This window comes from Pseudophryne corroboree, chromosome 3 (assembly GCF_028390025.1).
Source record: "Pseudophryne corroboree isolate aPseCor3 chromosome 3, aPseCor3.hap2, whole genome shotgun sequence".
Taxonomy (NCBI): Eukaryota; Metazoa; Chordata; class Amphibia; order Anura; family Myobatrachidae; genus Pseudophryne; species Pseudophryne corroboree.
The window spans coordinates 734,238,428-734,253,033 of record NC_086446.1 but is presented as its reverse complement, the minus strand read 5'-3'; the positions used below and the strand labels follow the sequence as shown (position 1 = coordinate 734,253,033).

Sequence of the window (14,606 nt, the reverse complement as noted above, 5' to 3'; positions counted from 1 at the left end):
GTGCCGTACGTGTGGTAAATCAAGCTTCGAGGTATTGCGAAGTATACATTTGAATTCCTTCTTGTCCTGTGGTACAGGTCTGTGGATGGGCTGTCAAACTCTACCGAGCTCATTTCGGCTGTGGTTGTAACAAAATGGGGATGCACATTTTAGTTGATGATACATGAATGGGGGAGGTATGTGGTTGCTGCTATCTGTGCCTGTATTCCCTATCGTCTATGTGTGTCGTTACCTGGGGGTTGTAGAGATGAAGATAAAGAACACTTATGGAAAATGCAATGATATTCTATGTCAGGGAAATGTACATCTGTCGTCGAAGTTGTGTTCGGTATCTGTTGAGAGTCGTCTTCTTTGCGCTGTATTGCTCCTTGGGCATGAGCAAATAGCTTTGTCTGAGCCATCAGATTTACAAAAAATGTTGGGCTAGCGTGAGTTTAAAAATACTAGGGAAACTGGGGATCCATGGCAAAGTTCATCAAGTGTCCATATTTAAAGTTGTCAAATCTTCTTCTTTGGTGCTTGTCTGTTGTCTGTATAGCGTCTCGTCAACTTCCTCGTCCAAGGGGGTCTTTGTATCTTGGAGAAAAGCAGAAAAACAGGTGAAAGAAACGGACCGTATAATCGCATTTTCATCACATTCTGGTTTCTATCATTGGGTCATAAATCAAATCCAGGTTAATTACAGTTTCCTCACTCCTCAAGCTCATCACTTTTGTACTTTGTTTGCACCTCATTAAAGCCTGCCCGCATCTAAATATCAATCCAATCGATATAACAACACCCAAGATACATAGGAGAAACTTTCCAACATCCATTATGACTCCTTGAGCCCAGTCTCCTAAACCGGAGAACCAATTTCGCGGGTTCAACCATGACACCCAACCAGTCAGCTCATTACCTACAGCAGCAAGGGTGAGATTGTGTTTTCGACGAAATTCCCACTTTAATTGCAGAATATCGTCCATCTTTTGGTCTATGACCTCTACCGGATCCTCGGTGCTATTTGTGATATACGTGCAACACTTTATGCCGTACTGTGTTGCCAATGTAACACAATATCCGCCTGTTACTGCTGTAAGATAATTAAGAACCATCCTATGCTGAACTAGTTCTGTTTTGTAAGCTTGAAGTTCTCTTCCAGTGTATCTAAACGTGTCATCATACATTTCAGTGATATTATCTAACAAATTGGCGAGTGCGGAGATGTATTTATAATTCATCACTCCCCGAGCGGTACGAGTGAAATCTAACGCTACCAGAACCTGAATCCCGGTGGATTCATGGATAAGATCAGAGGCCGGATGCTCTAACCTTTCTGACAGTTGTCTTTTAACTCGGTGCTCGTAATGAGTGTGAGTATAAGGAGCTTGGGCACCACGGTGTATGTCCTTCATTTTGTCATGTGTAACAGTCATCACTTCAGGCAATACTTTTCCAATATAACACAATCCTTCAGAGTTTGGGGCAAGCCACTTGTACGCCTTTCTCCCGCATATGAAATATGCATCATCGGGGAGAACATATGGGACGGAGAAGGACATGACCATGTTACAAACCTTCCAGGTGAAATCTCCTGACCCTAATTCTTCCATCTGCCTAATGCACGCATCGGTTTGTACGATATGTGCACAGTATCCTGGTGATACCTCTCCAACTCTAGCAATCCTATCTCCTAGGGTATATCGATACCGGAAAGATTTTCCTCTACTGGCTATGTGGCGTACCAGCTCTGTATCTGTAGGCATTCTATCTGCTCTGTGTGAAAAGGTCATGGTGTGGTTACTCCATGACACTTCCCAATTTCCCGGTTTTCTGGGATTGGAGATGTTAAAACATAAGAGGGACCTATCCACATGGTATTGGTGGAGCTTCAAACTAGGAGGGCTGGAGATGTTAAACCTCCGGTCCACCGGTCTCCCACCACTTAGCTCAAGTACCTCCCCTAACGTTAAAGGAAATGGTACTAGCCCTGATTTACTGTGACCCTGAGGTACTTGAGAGCATACCCAACAATCTGTTTGGTTTAACACGTTACCCACTAGAGAGTGATAGTCACTCAATGGATGCCGGTCCATATGGATATTAAAACTAGATTGGCATTTCTTTATGCATCCATCTTCAACCAGATTATCACAGAGCCTACAGATACAATTTTCTTCAGCTAACAATCCATCACAATTTCTTCTATCGGATCGTTTTCTGATACTCGCCTTTGCTTGTTGGTTTGGTTGATCTTGGAAAACTACGCCTCCATCATCATAATCGGAACCCATTCCAGAACCTCTCTCGACCTCTATGGTACTCTCGCCGGAACAGACTGCTCTGGTCAACATCATGGTTAACATCAAAATCCGGATCACAGTCTCTTGGGGCAAGTCCATCTTTGAGGAGGAAATAGAGAAGAATGAGAAGGGGGAAAAAGAAATTTTAAGGGAGAGGGGATGGGGAGTGGAGAAAACAAAAAAAGGGGGAGGGGAGTCGACAGCTGCTTTCGATCTTCAAGGCTCAGGTGCCGCCTCAGTCCTCCTGGAACAGACACTCCAGTGATACAACCTCTACCGTCTGTTCCTTGTCACGGGACTTCTCGGGATCAGCAACCTTCTTGCAGTGGGATGAATGGACCCAAGTCTCTTTCTCAGCAACCTTCAATGCTGTGGTGCTGGTCAATAAGACCTGGTATGGTCCTTCCCATCTATCAATAAGACAACCTGAGCGTAGAAAATTTCGTATCATTACATAATCCCCAGGTTCAATGTCATGACAATTACTATCTGGTAAATCAGGAATCACCAACTTCAGATTATCATTTTGATTCCTCAACTGCTTACTCATGTTAATCAAGTATTTTACAGTTACTTCATTGTTACATTTCAAATCATCCTGAGGGTTAATCATGACATGCGGTTGTCGACCAAACAGAATTTCAAAAGGAGACAGATTAAGAGGGGACCTGGGAGTGGTTCTGATGCTATACAAAACAATGGGTAAAGCTTCTGGCCACGTCAATCCTGTCTCTGCCATTACTTTACTCAATTTATTTTTAATAGTGCTGTTTACTCTTTCGACCTTCGCACTCGCCTGTGGACGGTACGGAGTGTGCAGCTTGCTATCAATTCCCATCAACTTACACATTCCTTGAAAGACATCACCTGTAAAATGGGTACCCCTATCACTTTCAATGATTCTAGGGATACCATATCTACATACAAATTCCTGCACAATTTTCTTAGCTGTAAACATAGCGGTATTTGTAGCTGCTGGAAAAGCTTCGACCCAATTCGAGAAAACATCTATACAGACAAGTACATATTTCAAATTTCTACATGGGGGTAATTGAATGAAGTCAATTTGTATTACTTGAAAAGGGCCGCCGGCAGGTGGGATATGGGATGGTTCTGTAGGTATTGCTTTTCCAATATTCTTTCTCAGACAGGTAAGGCATGACATTGCTCTCTTACTCGCATGAGAGGAGAATCCTGGGGCGCACCAGTATGCTCTTACCAATTTGCACATCCCCTCCTTGCCTAGATGAGTCAGCCCGTGAGCTGCTTCAGCCAGACATGGAAGGTATGCCCTGGGGGCCACTGGTTTACCATGTCTATCCGTCCAGAGCCCTGAGGACTCCTGGCCATATCCCTTTGCCTTCCAGACTGCTCTTTCCTGTGTGGAACACAAATTCTGCATCTCACACAACTTCTGTGTGTTGATGGTATTAAATACCATCAACTGTGTGGTGTCTGTCCGTGTGGGGGTAGCAGCTGCAAGCTTTGCGGCTTCGTCTGCTCGGCTGTTACCAAGGGATACTGGGTCTTGACTATATGTATGTGCTTTACATTTGATAACAGCCACTCTGTCGGGTTCCTGTATCGCTGTTAGAAGCCTTTTTATGTGAGCTGCATGCGCTATCGGTGTACCAGCCGCCGTCATGAAATTTCTGAGACGCCATAGCGCTCCGAAATCATGTACTACCCCGAAGGCGTATCTAGAATCGGTGTAGATATTGGCAGATTTACCCTTAGCCAATTCACATGCTCTGGTTAGGGCGACCAGTTCAGCAACCTGGGCTGAGTGAGGTGGGCCTAGCGGTTCCGCTTCTATGGTGTCTTGGTCATCTACGACTGCGTATCCAGTACACAAGTCTCCCGAGTCTGACTGTCTGTGACAACTACCGTCCGTGTAGAACGTGAGTTCTGCATCTTCTAGTGGATTGTCACTGATGTCAGGCCTTGCGGTAAAATTTTGGGTCAAATATTCCATACAATCATGTGTATCTTCCTTTGCATTAAATCCTCCTTCCCCATCACTCTCACCTTCCACCCTTTGTGTCTGACCAGGCACACCTGGGAGAAATGTTGCAGGGTTTAATGCACTGCATCTCCTTATGGTGATGTTTACGGGGGCCATTAATGCCAATTCCCATCTTGTAAACCTTGCTGATGAGACGTGTCTGGTTTGGGCAGAATTCAATAAGGCAGATACCGCATGCGGTGTATGGATTGTGAGATTGTGGCCTAGCACGACATCTTCGCTTTTCGTCACTAGCAATGCTATCGCCGCAACACTACGCAAGCATGTGGGGAGGGATCGCGCTACCGTGTCTAGTTGAGCGCTGTAGTATGCAATTGGCCTGCTGGCATCACCGTGTTTTTGTGTTAGTACACCTGCTGCGCACCCAGCACTTTCTGTTCCGTATAGTTCAAAGGGTTTCCCATAGTCTGGCATACCTAGTGCTGGTGCCTGCGTTAGACACTGTTTGAGTCTCTCAAATGCTGTTTCGGATTCGTCTGTATGCGAAATCCGATCAGGTTTGTTTGAGGAGACCATTTCCTGCAAAGGTAGCGCCAATATGGAAAACCCTGGGATCCAATTACGGCAATACCCACACATTCCTAAAAACGTCCTGATCTGTTGCTGGGTTTGTGGCAGTGTCATGTCTCTAATGGCTTGGATTCTATCAGCGGTCAGGTGTCTCAGTCCTTGTGTTAGACAGTGTCCCAAATATTTTACCTTAGCTTGGCATAATTGCAACTTGTCTTTGGAGACCTTGTGACCTGTGTCTGAAAGATGAAACAGGAGCTGTTTCGTATCCTTCAGAGATGCCTCCAATGAATCAGAACACAGTAGTAGATCATCCACGTACTGTATCAACACTGATCCACTTTCCGGTTGGAAAGACTGTAAACAATCATGCAAAGCCTGAGAAAATATACTTGGACTATCTATGAAACCTTGGGGTAACCGAGTCCACGTGTATTGGACTCCTCTGTATGTGAATGCAAACAAATATTGGCTGTCAGGGTGCAGAGGTACCGAAAAGAAAGCGGAGCAGAGGTCAATAACAGTGAAAAATTTGGCAGTGGGAGGAATTTGCATTAGGATGACAGCTGGATTAGGCACTACGGGGAACTGACTCTCAACTATTTTGTTAATCCCCCTTAGATCCTGCACTAGCCTGTAACCCCTCCCCCACTCTTTTTAACAGGGAAGATGGGACTATTTGCTGTGCTGGACGTTCTTACTAGAATGCCCTGTTGTAGCAAGCGCTCTATTACGGGAAAAACTCCTAGCTCCACCTCTGGCTTCAGAGGATACTGTGGGATTTTTGGAGCTATCCTACCATCTTTTACTTGTACAACTACTGGAGCTACATTTGCCATTAATCCAGTGTCCTGTCCATCTTTTGTCCAAAGTGACTCTGGTATCTGAGATGTCATCTCTTCTACTTGGGATGGATTCCTATTTGTCATAATGGAATGTGACATTAATTTTGATGGGGAGTCTAACATGTCTCGTACTTCCTGAGCGTGATTCTCAGGGATGTCCAAGAATACACCTTCAGGAGTACAATAAATGACGCAACCCATTTTACATAGTAAGTCTCTTCCCAGGAGATTAGTTGGTGCCGATGCAGCCAGCAAAAAGGAATGCTTGGTATGCAAAGGCCCTATTGTAATCTCGGCTGGTTTGCTAACAGGGTAGTGCTGGACTACTCCTGTTACTCCCATGGCTGGAATTGTCCTACCAGTGGTTCTCATGCCCACTGTCGAATTTATCACTGACTTGGCCGCCCCTGTGTCTACAAGAAAGTTTAAAGTTTTACCAGCTACATTGATTGCAATCTCTGGTTCGCTTCCAAGACTGGCAATCAACTTAACTGGCTGCAGATTACAGGTATGGCCACACCCCTATTGGGTATGCTGACCTCCCTGAATCCCATTGGCAGCAACTACTTGTGGGGGAGTTAGCTGGGAACTACCAGAGGCATGCCAATCTCTGTTCGGGGGGTATCTTTTTGTTTCCCCTGTATGTGGCTCAAAACTCCGCCTCTGTGGACCCTGCTCCCAATGTCGTGTGTTGTGTTGTTGTCTAGGGGGTTGAAAAGATCTTTGTACATTCTTTGTTCTACATTCTCGTGCATAGTGTCCCGGTCTGTTACAAGAAAAACATGTTATTACACTTGCCTTACCCACAGGATTCGGTGGTACATACGCAGGCTGCCTTGTGGTCAGCGCCTGTATACTTACGGACATCAACTTATCACTTTGCGATTCCCTGTGCCTAGTGATGTTTCTGTCGTGATCAATAGCAGCCTCTCTCAAGCCGGACACTGACAGACCTCGCCAGCATGGTTGCGTGGTCTGAACCCTAGTCTTTAATGTTTCCTTTAAACCATCCATCAGTACAGATACTGCTACTTCTCGATGGTTTGGGTTGGTCTTAATGTCTTCTATACCAGTGTACTTTGCCATTTCTAATAGTGCCCGGTGAAAATATTCTGTTGCCGTTTCGGACTCCTTTTGCTTAATGGAAAATATTTTATTCCATTTAACAACGGCAGGGAAATACTCCTTTAGCTGTAAATTTATCCTTTTTACATTATCCTTGTTGTACACGTCTGTAAGCGGTACATCTTTATCCAATGCACAATCAGCTAAAAACTGAGTTGCATCAACATTGGAAGGTAAACAAGCTCTTAGCAGTATCTGCCAATCCTTGTTGTTGGGTTCTACAGTGTTACCTAAATCCCTGATGTATTTTTGGCTAGCAACTAAATCCTTCCTGGGGTCAGGAAATTCGGACACTATTGTTCTTAATTCCATTCGGGAAAATGGAGTGTACATGGCAATGTTCCTTATGGGAGTGGCTCCAGACACATCTGTTTTTCCATTGGGAACTGCTATTACCCTTACAGGAGCAATTCTAACAGCCTCTTCCTGTGTAGATTCTACAACTTGTGGTACAATGGTTTCAGTGTAGTGCATGGTGCCGTACTTACCCGTTGACACGACCTCACCTATCCCTCCGCTAGGGGCTTTCACTAATCTCGTGGGTGTTGCTGTGCCTACTGTGGTCTCTGCTATGGTGGCTGCAAGAGAGAGAGCTGAAATTGTTGCCGAATCGTCTTCTTGATCACACTCCTGAGGAAGGTTCAAAACAGGGTACAACTTGCACGGGTTAATACTTGCATGAGTTATTTGGTTAACATCATTAACATTTACAGTGTTACTAAGAGTTTGTGTTTTACAACCCAGTGCGTTTCTCTCCGCAATCAACTTCTCTCCTGCAATGTATGGTGGAGGAGGAGCTGTGGCAATCAACTTCCTGACTGCCCCAGATCCTGCCGCCAGAGCCAACCCTCTCTGTATCTCACCTTCCTGGTGCCATAACTGTAAATAATCATGATGCTGAATTCGTCTCTTTGCTGATTTTACGAGACATATCCTCCTCCTTAAATTTTGTAACACTTCTGGACTGAAGCTACCTATTCTTGGAATTTGTCCCTGTCTTGTACAGTCATTCTCTCCCATTCATCACATAAAACCTCTGTGTGACTACCGTATTTTTCACACATTACATATCGTGCCGACCCAACTGGTCGGTTCTCTGAATCAACCCGAACCGAGGTTGATCGCCCCCTACCGGAACAAATGGCCCCCATAATCTGCAGGCGTTGCTTATTCCTCCTTGGATCTTTATCTCAAGGTTTTCAGCGAACCCTTACAAACAAACCAAGATGTCCTTGGGCAGGCCGGCGGTGGTGGTTTATCAAGTACCCCACTTACTTCTCGCCCACGTTGGCCAGTACTGCAATCACTGTAACCAGAGCTGCTGTACCCAACCCAGGGCCCCTGTGAACCTTTATTTACTGGGGCGCGTTCCCCAGCAAGTATCGGTTGTTGGATAGTTCCTGAGTGACCAGCGAACTTCCCTTCCAAAAATAAAAAATTACACAAATCACGTCAGAATGTACAAATAGCGTTTGTGACCACTTTACTCTAATGGTATTAGGTCAGATTACTAACTACTGCACACAATTACGTGCGGTCCAATCGTTCAGTACACGAGCACTACTTGTCATGTACTGAAAGATCAATGGAATCGATGTTTCCGGCCGCGATTCCTTCAGCAAGAGCTTATGGCCTATATGGGTTCTGCACCAACACCCCAGGCGTTGTGCCACTGGACTTTTATAGCGGACCTCTTTGTCTATTTTACCTGTTACCTTATGACCTCCTGGTCTTGTTACCTTATGACCTCCTGGTCTTGTTACCTTATGGTCCGCTATACTCTAATGCTCAAATATTATTTAACCAGGGATGCCTCCCTAGCCACCGTATATGTCACTTACACGTATGTCCCTTGACGAGTACCCGGCTTTCCTTTTGGTTCCACCTTAAAGTTATATAAACTTTTGTATACAAAACACACTCACTCAACACATGTACACTTTGTTTCTATATCTATTTCTGCGCAGAAATTGTCTTTAGGCCAAAAGTGTTACCAATTAGGAGCAGGATCTGTTAAACTAAATTTCAGATTTTTCCAAAAATAGATTTGCGTTATTTACCGCGTCGCGTTATCTACCGCTGTGCGTTAATTATCGCCTTTGCGTTACTTCACTTTATCACAGCTTGAGCTACGTGGGCGTAACCGGACGCTACGTTGCGTAATGAACGCTGCGTGCGTCTGCCTTTTGGATTGCGTACGCTAGTCTTTGTTAGCGACACGTGTACGCAATGCAAAGGATCCACCGTAACACAATATATACTTTTATCAATGTAAATGATCCCTGATCATCTACCGCAATCCACACTGACTGCCTTGTATCTCCTAGACAAACCGTGTGTTGTTCTATACTTTAACTATTACCTCTACTATTAAATAACAGCAAATCTCTTTTTAGCACTTTCTATCAACTATAAAAATTGGCAAACAGGAATAGTGATATACGAAATTTGAAAAAGAAATGCAGATAAATGTATGCGTGCGTGTATACGCAAGACAGAAGAAATAAAACAGTTTTAAAAGACACAAGCGTTTTGTTCTTACTTCCGGTTACCGGGTTCCTTCAGCACTCTTTATCTAAGCGAAGCAGACGCTTATCCCGTCAGCAACTGCGAGACAACCTCCCACCCTTTTGCTGGAGGGATAATGTCTGCTGATCTACCTAGTGCAGATATGAGAAGGATAGGACGAGTCCCCAATTGACAATGCTAAATTCCTTGTCGTATAAACAACCCTTTATGAAGCTAAGAACACTGTACGCTGTTTGCTTAAGAAGTACCGTAATGGTACGCTATTGGCGTAGCGATCGCTCAGCCGTAGGCGAGACGCTCAAGCGTCACGTTCGCTCACGGCCCAGTGATCACAGGACACGTTATTGGCTATGTCTAGGGGAATGATTCGCTGTAGCGTAGCGTACGCTCGAGACCACGAGGAGGTCACCAGCGATGCAGACGCTCACAACACTATACCCTTATGTTAAAACTTTATACCAATGAAATACACTGAATACCTTAATGTGAGTACAGGGTGTAAGTGCAACCTTGTGTAACCTGACTAACTACAAAGCTGCTTGAGCGTCACCGACGCTCAAGTGAACACTTAACACTATAGAAAATACACAGATACTGGTTTAGGTTCCAAAGCCTATTAACTGTATTATATCTAATATACTTGAAAAAGGGGATAACAGTACAAATGATACACTACAATATAACAGAGACTTCCTAACCACAGAACTAAACAATAAATACAAGAAGACAATACTACACTGACCTAAATGCAATACAATACAATACTATCTAATACAATACAATACTAGCCTAGTCTAGGGGAGATATGAGAGAACAGAACAGAGAGAGAGAGAGAGAGAAATTGGCTCACAGAAAGACAATGATTACGGAGAGAAACTTACGCACAAAGGGTATGATCGCCTGCGCCTCGATATCCAGCTCCCGGCTATCAGCAGATAACCGTTGATGAGAGAGTGAGAGCTGGATGTGGTCGGCCTGCCTATTTATGCCCCACACACAATGCAATCTCATGGTCCTACAATCCCATTGTCCATTGGCCGAAGGAATTCGGCCCTGCATCATAACAAAAGGTCATAGGGTGATTCATACAGGTGGGCTGTGACGATTTCCAACAGCTCAGGTGGGTGGGAAACTGGGTTTCCCGCCGCATACCTGAGTATGTGTAAATAATAGAAATGGACATAAACTTCTTATGTCCATAACTATTCGCACGAGCGATTAATACGCTCCAAACCAACACCGGAATATTGCTAATTAAATACTCTTCCGATGGGTACCAAACACTGCTGTATGATTCCTGTTAGACCCTTCGTACGATATAAAGAGGGATTCCTTTAACCAGGGACCTTCTATTTTAACCAAACTTTCAGAATCTATCAAGGGGACCATGATCTACAAACTACATTAATTGTGAACATTTGTAACGAATGAGTCGCACGCTACGACTACATAAACTCTACCGTAAATACGCATACCGCGCCTGCGAGTGCACGCTATTGCGGGTATGCGCCTCCACGGGAGAGCGTACGCACGCGCAGCGCGGACCAGTGTGCGGTGCAAATATGGCAACGTGCATTGAGACATTTTTCTGACTTTGACAACATGCATATAGCTAAGTCCTTAAACTTTATAACTATCCTAATGGCCTTAATTACGCTGTTCAAAGGTTTTTCTGGGGAACCAGTAGTTTGGGTCTCGCAATACAGATCTCTCATGTGACCACTTACCCATGGGAGGATACCAATGGTAGAGGAGATATTCCCTCACAGATGATCTCTGCCAAGACTGAATATGATAAGACGTATCTCTCTATATTCCTGGAAATTGCAGCTGTTGAGAAGGCTCCAGGTGACTTTGACTGGCATATATGCTTCATCCATGTAAATATTAGACAGATAAAGCGATACTGCACTTCTTCTTGACTAGCAGTACCCTTGCAAAGGTCTTGTGGTAGGGACGTGCACTGGAAATGATGTTCTATGATGCAGTATCTGATATTGTGGAGCAATCATTATCCTGTAAATCTGTTGTTGTTAGGAAGTTTCCTTCTTCTATAGCCCCCAGGATAATATTTACAGACTGCATGTGCCAGTGTTTTGTCTTCACAAACTCATTGAGATCTACAGTCTTAAATTCCCCTTACTGTTTCTTTACCAGAAATAGTTTGGAACAAAACCCGTTCTCTCCTGGGAAGCAGCGTTCTGCAAATCACCGGTTTCTCCTAAAGTGTTTGTGTGCTGTCGCATAACGTTATCCTTTGCACCTGGGTTTGTGGAGGTCGAAACTTCACAAATACATCTCTGGTGTTACATAGAATGGCATCATGGTATCCATTCTGTACAATGTAACCAAAGGACTTGAATAGAGTGAATCCATGCCTCCTGGGACCTGGAAATACTGCCACCAGCCGGGATCATTGAAGGTTGGGTGTGTTTTGTTTCTTTCTTCATTTTCACGATAAGGATGCCTGGATGAGTTATCCAGATACTGGAGTTTTATCAACGCTTAGAGAGAGAGAGAGATAAAGTAACAACCAATCAGAACCTGTCATTTTTCAAGCACATCCTGTGACAGACACTGGTTGTTACTTTCTCTCTACACTTAATCTCTGCCCAAGCTTTGATAAATCTTCCCCACTACCCGGTATGCTGTCTACCAGGACAATATGTTTTCATCTCCAGGAACTGTTCTCTGGAAGTAAACTGATTTTCATATTCATCATACAGTATATTGGGGCAGATCTATTAACCTGTAGAAGACATAAGGAAGTGATAACCCAGTGATATGTGTAAGGTGATAAACGCACCAGCCAATCAGCTCCTAACTGTTAATTTACATTTTGGAGCTGATTAGCTGGTGCGTTTATCACCTTGCACTTATCACTGGTTTATCACTTCCTTATGCCGTCTCCAGGTTAATACATCTGCCCCATAATCTCTTCTCAGTCCCTATTTGCTCATCATATCCATTTTTATTTTTTTTAACCAAAGACAAAATCACCTTTACATAGTAATGTATTTAGACTGCTGCCCATGAACGTAACCATGCGGCTCCCTAGCCACCGTTGTGGATGCTATACCATTCTCTGCAAGCAAGATAAGTAACCACTGAGGTCCGACAAAGGAAAGTTGTACCTCTGCCTATAATCTAGGGTGTAGAGTCCCAATAACTGTACTCTGAGCCTGATTCAGACGTAGACGCAATGTGTGTTGGATGCAGTGGAGTGAATTTGTTTTTACAGCGCATGCGTATAAGTCGCACTGTGCCACAATGGCATGCAGGCAGCATTTTGTGGCTGATAATGGAGGAGAAGGGTGACCAATCAAACGCAGACATGGCACAAACATTTGGGGGGCGTGCCACAGTTTACGACTATGATCCAGTGTGCAGAAAAATGGCTTCGGCGTCTTACTTCCAGTGGCCATGCTGTGCAACCATGGGGTAACTCAAAGGTTTGGTTATCGGCCTCTTCCAGTGGGCGTCTCGGTACAGAACAGCTACTGCTTACTGAATCACAGCTGTGACTACATCATGAATCAGGCCTTCAGTCTATTGTGAGTTGGATGTAGAAGGTGTGTGCTGTATGCCCAATGTTTTTTTAAATGGGTTCTACTATTTTGGTGTTAATTATCCTGGGGTTTTATTTTTTGTATCCCCTTCCTCACTATCCAATGAGTCCTCCAATGAATCATTAGGAACCCCTGAAGAAAGGTCTTCCACAGTATTCAGATCTATGGCTTTCTGCCATCTTGTCCTTTCTAACCTGCTGAGTTGTCTTCAGTTCCTCCTTGGGGGGGGCTGCACTTACTAACTTTCTTGGGGAAACATTTCAATCATACTACTGGTTTGTAATCTGAGTGTGTTTAATTCGCTGGCTATCGGGATCCGAGCGGTCAGGATACAGATGGCAGAATCCCAACAGCTGACAATACCGACATCCGGAATCCCGGCGCAACAGGACTATTCCCACTCGTGAGTGCCCACAAGTCCACTGAGGCCGCAAGGGGACTCTTTGCGCTTGCCCCTCTACCGACATTCCGGCGGGCGGGATGCCGCTGTCTGGATATTGACAGCCGGCATCCCGTCCGCCGGTAAATCATACTGAATCCTTGTAATCCTTAGTTTTCCTTCTACAGGCTTCGCAAAGTACTAATACATGGAGACCAAAAAATAAAGCCTAAAAAATAATAATAATACAAAACAAAAAAACCCATCTGTTACCTAACAGGCAAACGCCTCTGAGTAGGAGCTTACTGAGAACGGGTGTCCTTAGGCTTCTTGAGGGTAAGGTTCCAGCTCTATACTGCAAACTGCCCGTACGCATGTCCTGCTGCTCCTTACTTTGCGGCGAATCGGTCACACTTCGTGTAGTGCAGGTTATACAAAAGTTTAAGAGACTAGCATACCATGTGGTTCACTCCTTGTTCAAGGGAGCAGACTGTGGAAGTGACACCAGGATCATCCAGATCCTCTGCTCTAATTAAGTTTGCTCCAAATACTACTCTCCTTATGTTGTTTTTTACCTCGCTCAGATAAAAATATGGAGAAAAAAAGACAAGGCGTGGATGGAGGAGTCATTACATATACTGTCTGGGAACGGTCTTCCCCCCCCTTTTCTCCTGGGACTCTCAGCTGGCATCTAGTCCATCCTCCTCTTCCCCCTGGGACTCTCTCAAGTGGAATCTGGTCTTACTAACTCCCTCCCCGTCCCCTGAATAAAACAAAGACCAGAAACCAAAACATTGTTATGGCATATATTATTAGTAACAGAAGTAATCCGCATCATACTCTCTGAAAAAAAATGCACTGTTTTTGTAATACACTAACAGGTTATTTGTTGTGCCTTTTATCTGTTATTTCTGTTTAGAGCATTTAGGAGGTCGCCATTGTGTGATTCATAAAGCGTAACACCTTCTATTATATGCGGGATATGCTTCTCCTTGGCTCACATCACCGCTGTCTGATGAGCAGATTTGTTTTTCTAATTCTGACAAATATATTCTAGAAAACATATTGCATAAAATGTTATTACATTACAGCTTCCAGACTGTTACATCTCCTTGAATTAAAATGATGCCAGTTATCAGATCACCGTGTTTACAAATACCATTCTATACAGTATTCTTAAGAGAATGCCACACACTGGTGCACATGACTGGTTGTTGTGAGTAGGAACATATGGAGTCTCTGCAAAACACACGGTTAGTCACAAGGTGCAGAATTGCAGAAGACATCTCATAATAGTGAAAATTAGATAATAAAGTATATTTAAAAGTGGTATTTGTCGTC

The 14,606-nt window shown here is 44.2% G+C and overlaps 1 protein-coding gene across 2 annotated transcripts in view; it reads left to right on the top strand.

The window, feature by feature from the left end:
- The window catches only part of DOCK1 (dedicator of cytokinesis 1), a 649,074-nt gene that overhangs the window by 147,051 nt on the left and 487,417 nt on the right, over positions 1 to 14,606 (top strand). The gene's annotated exons all lie outside the window — the stretch shown is intronic.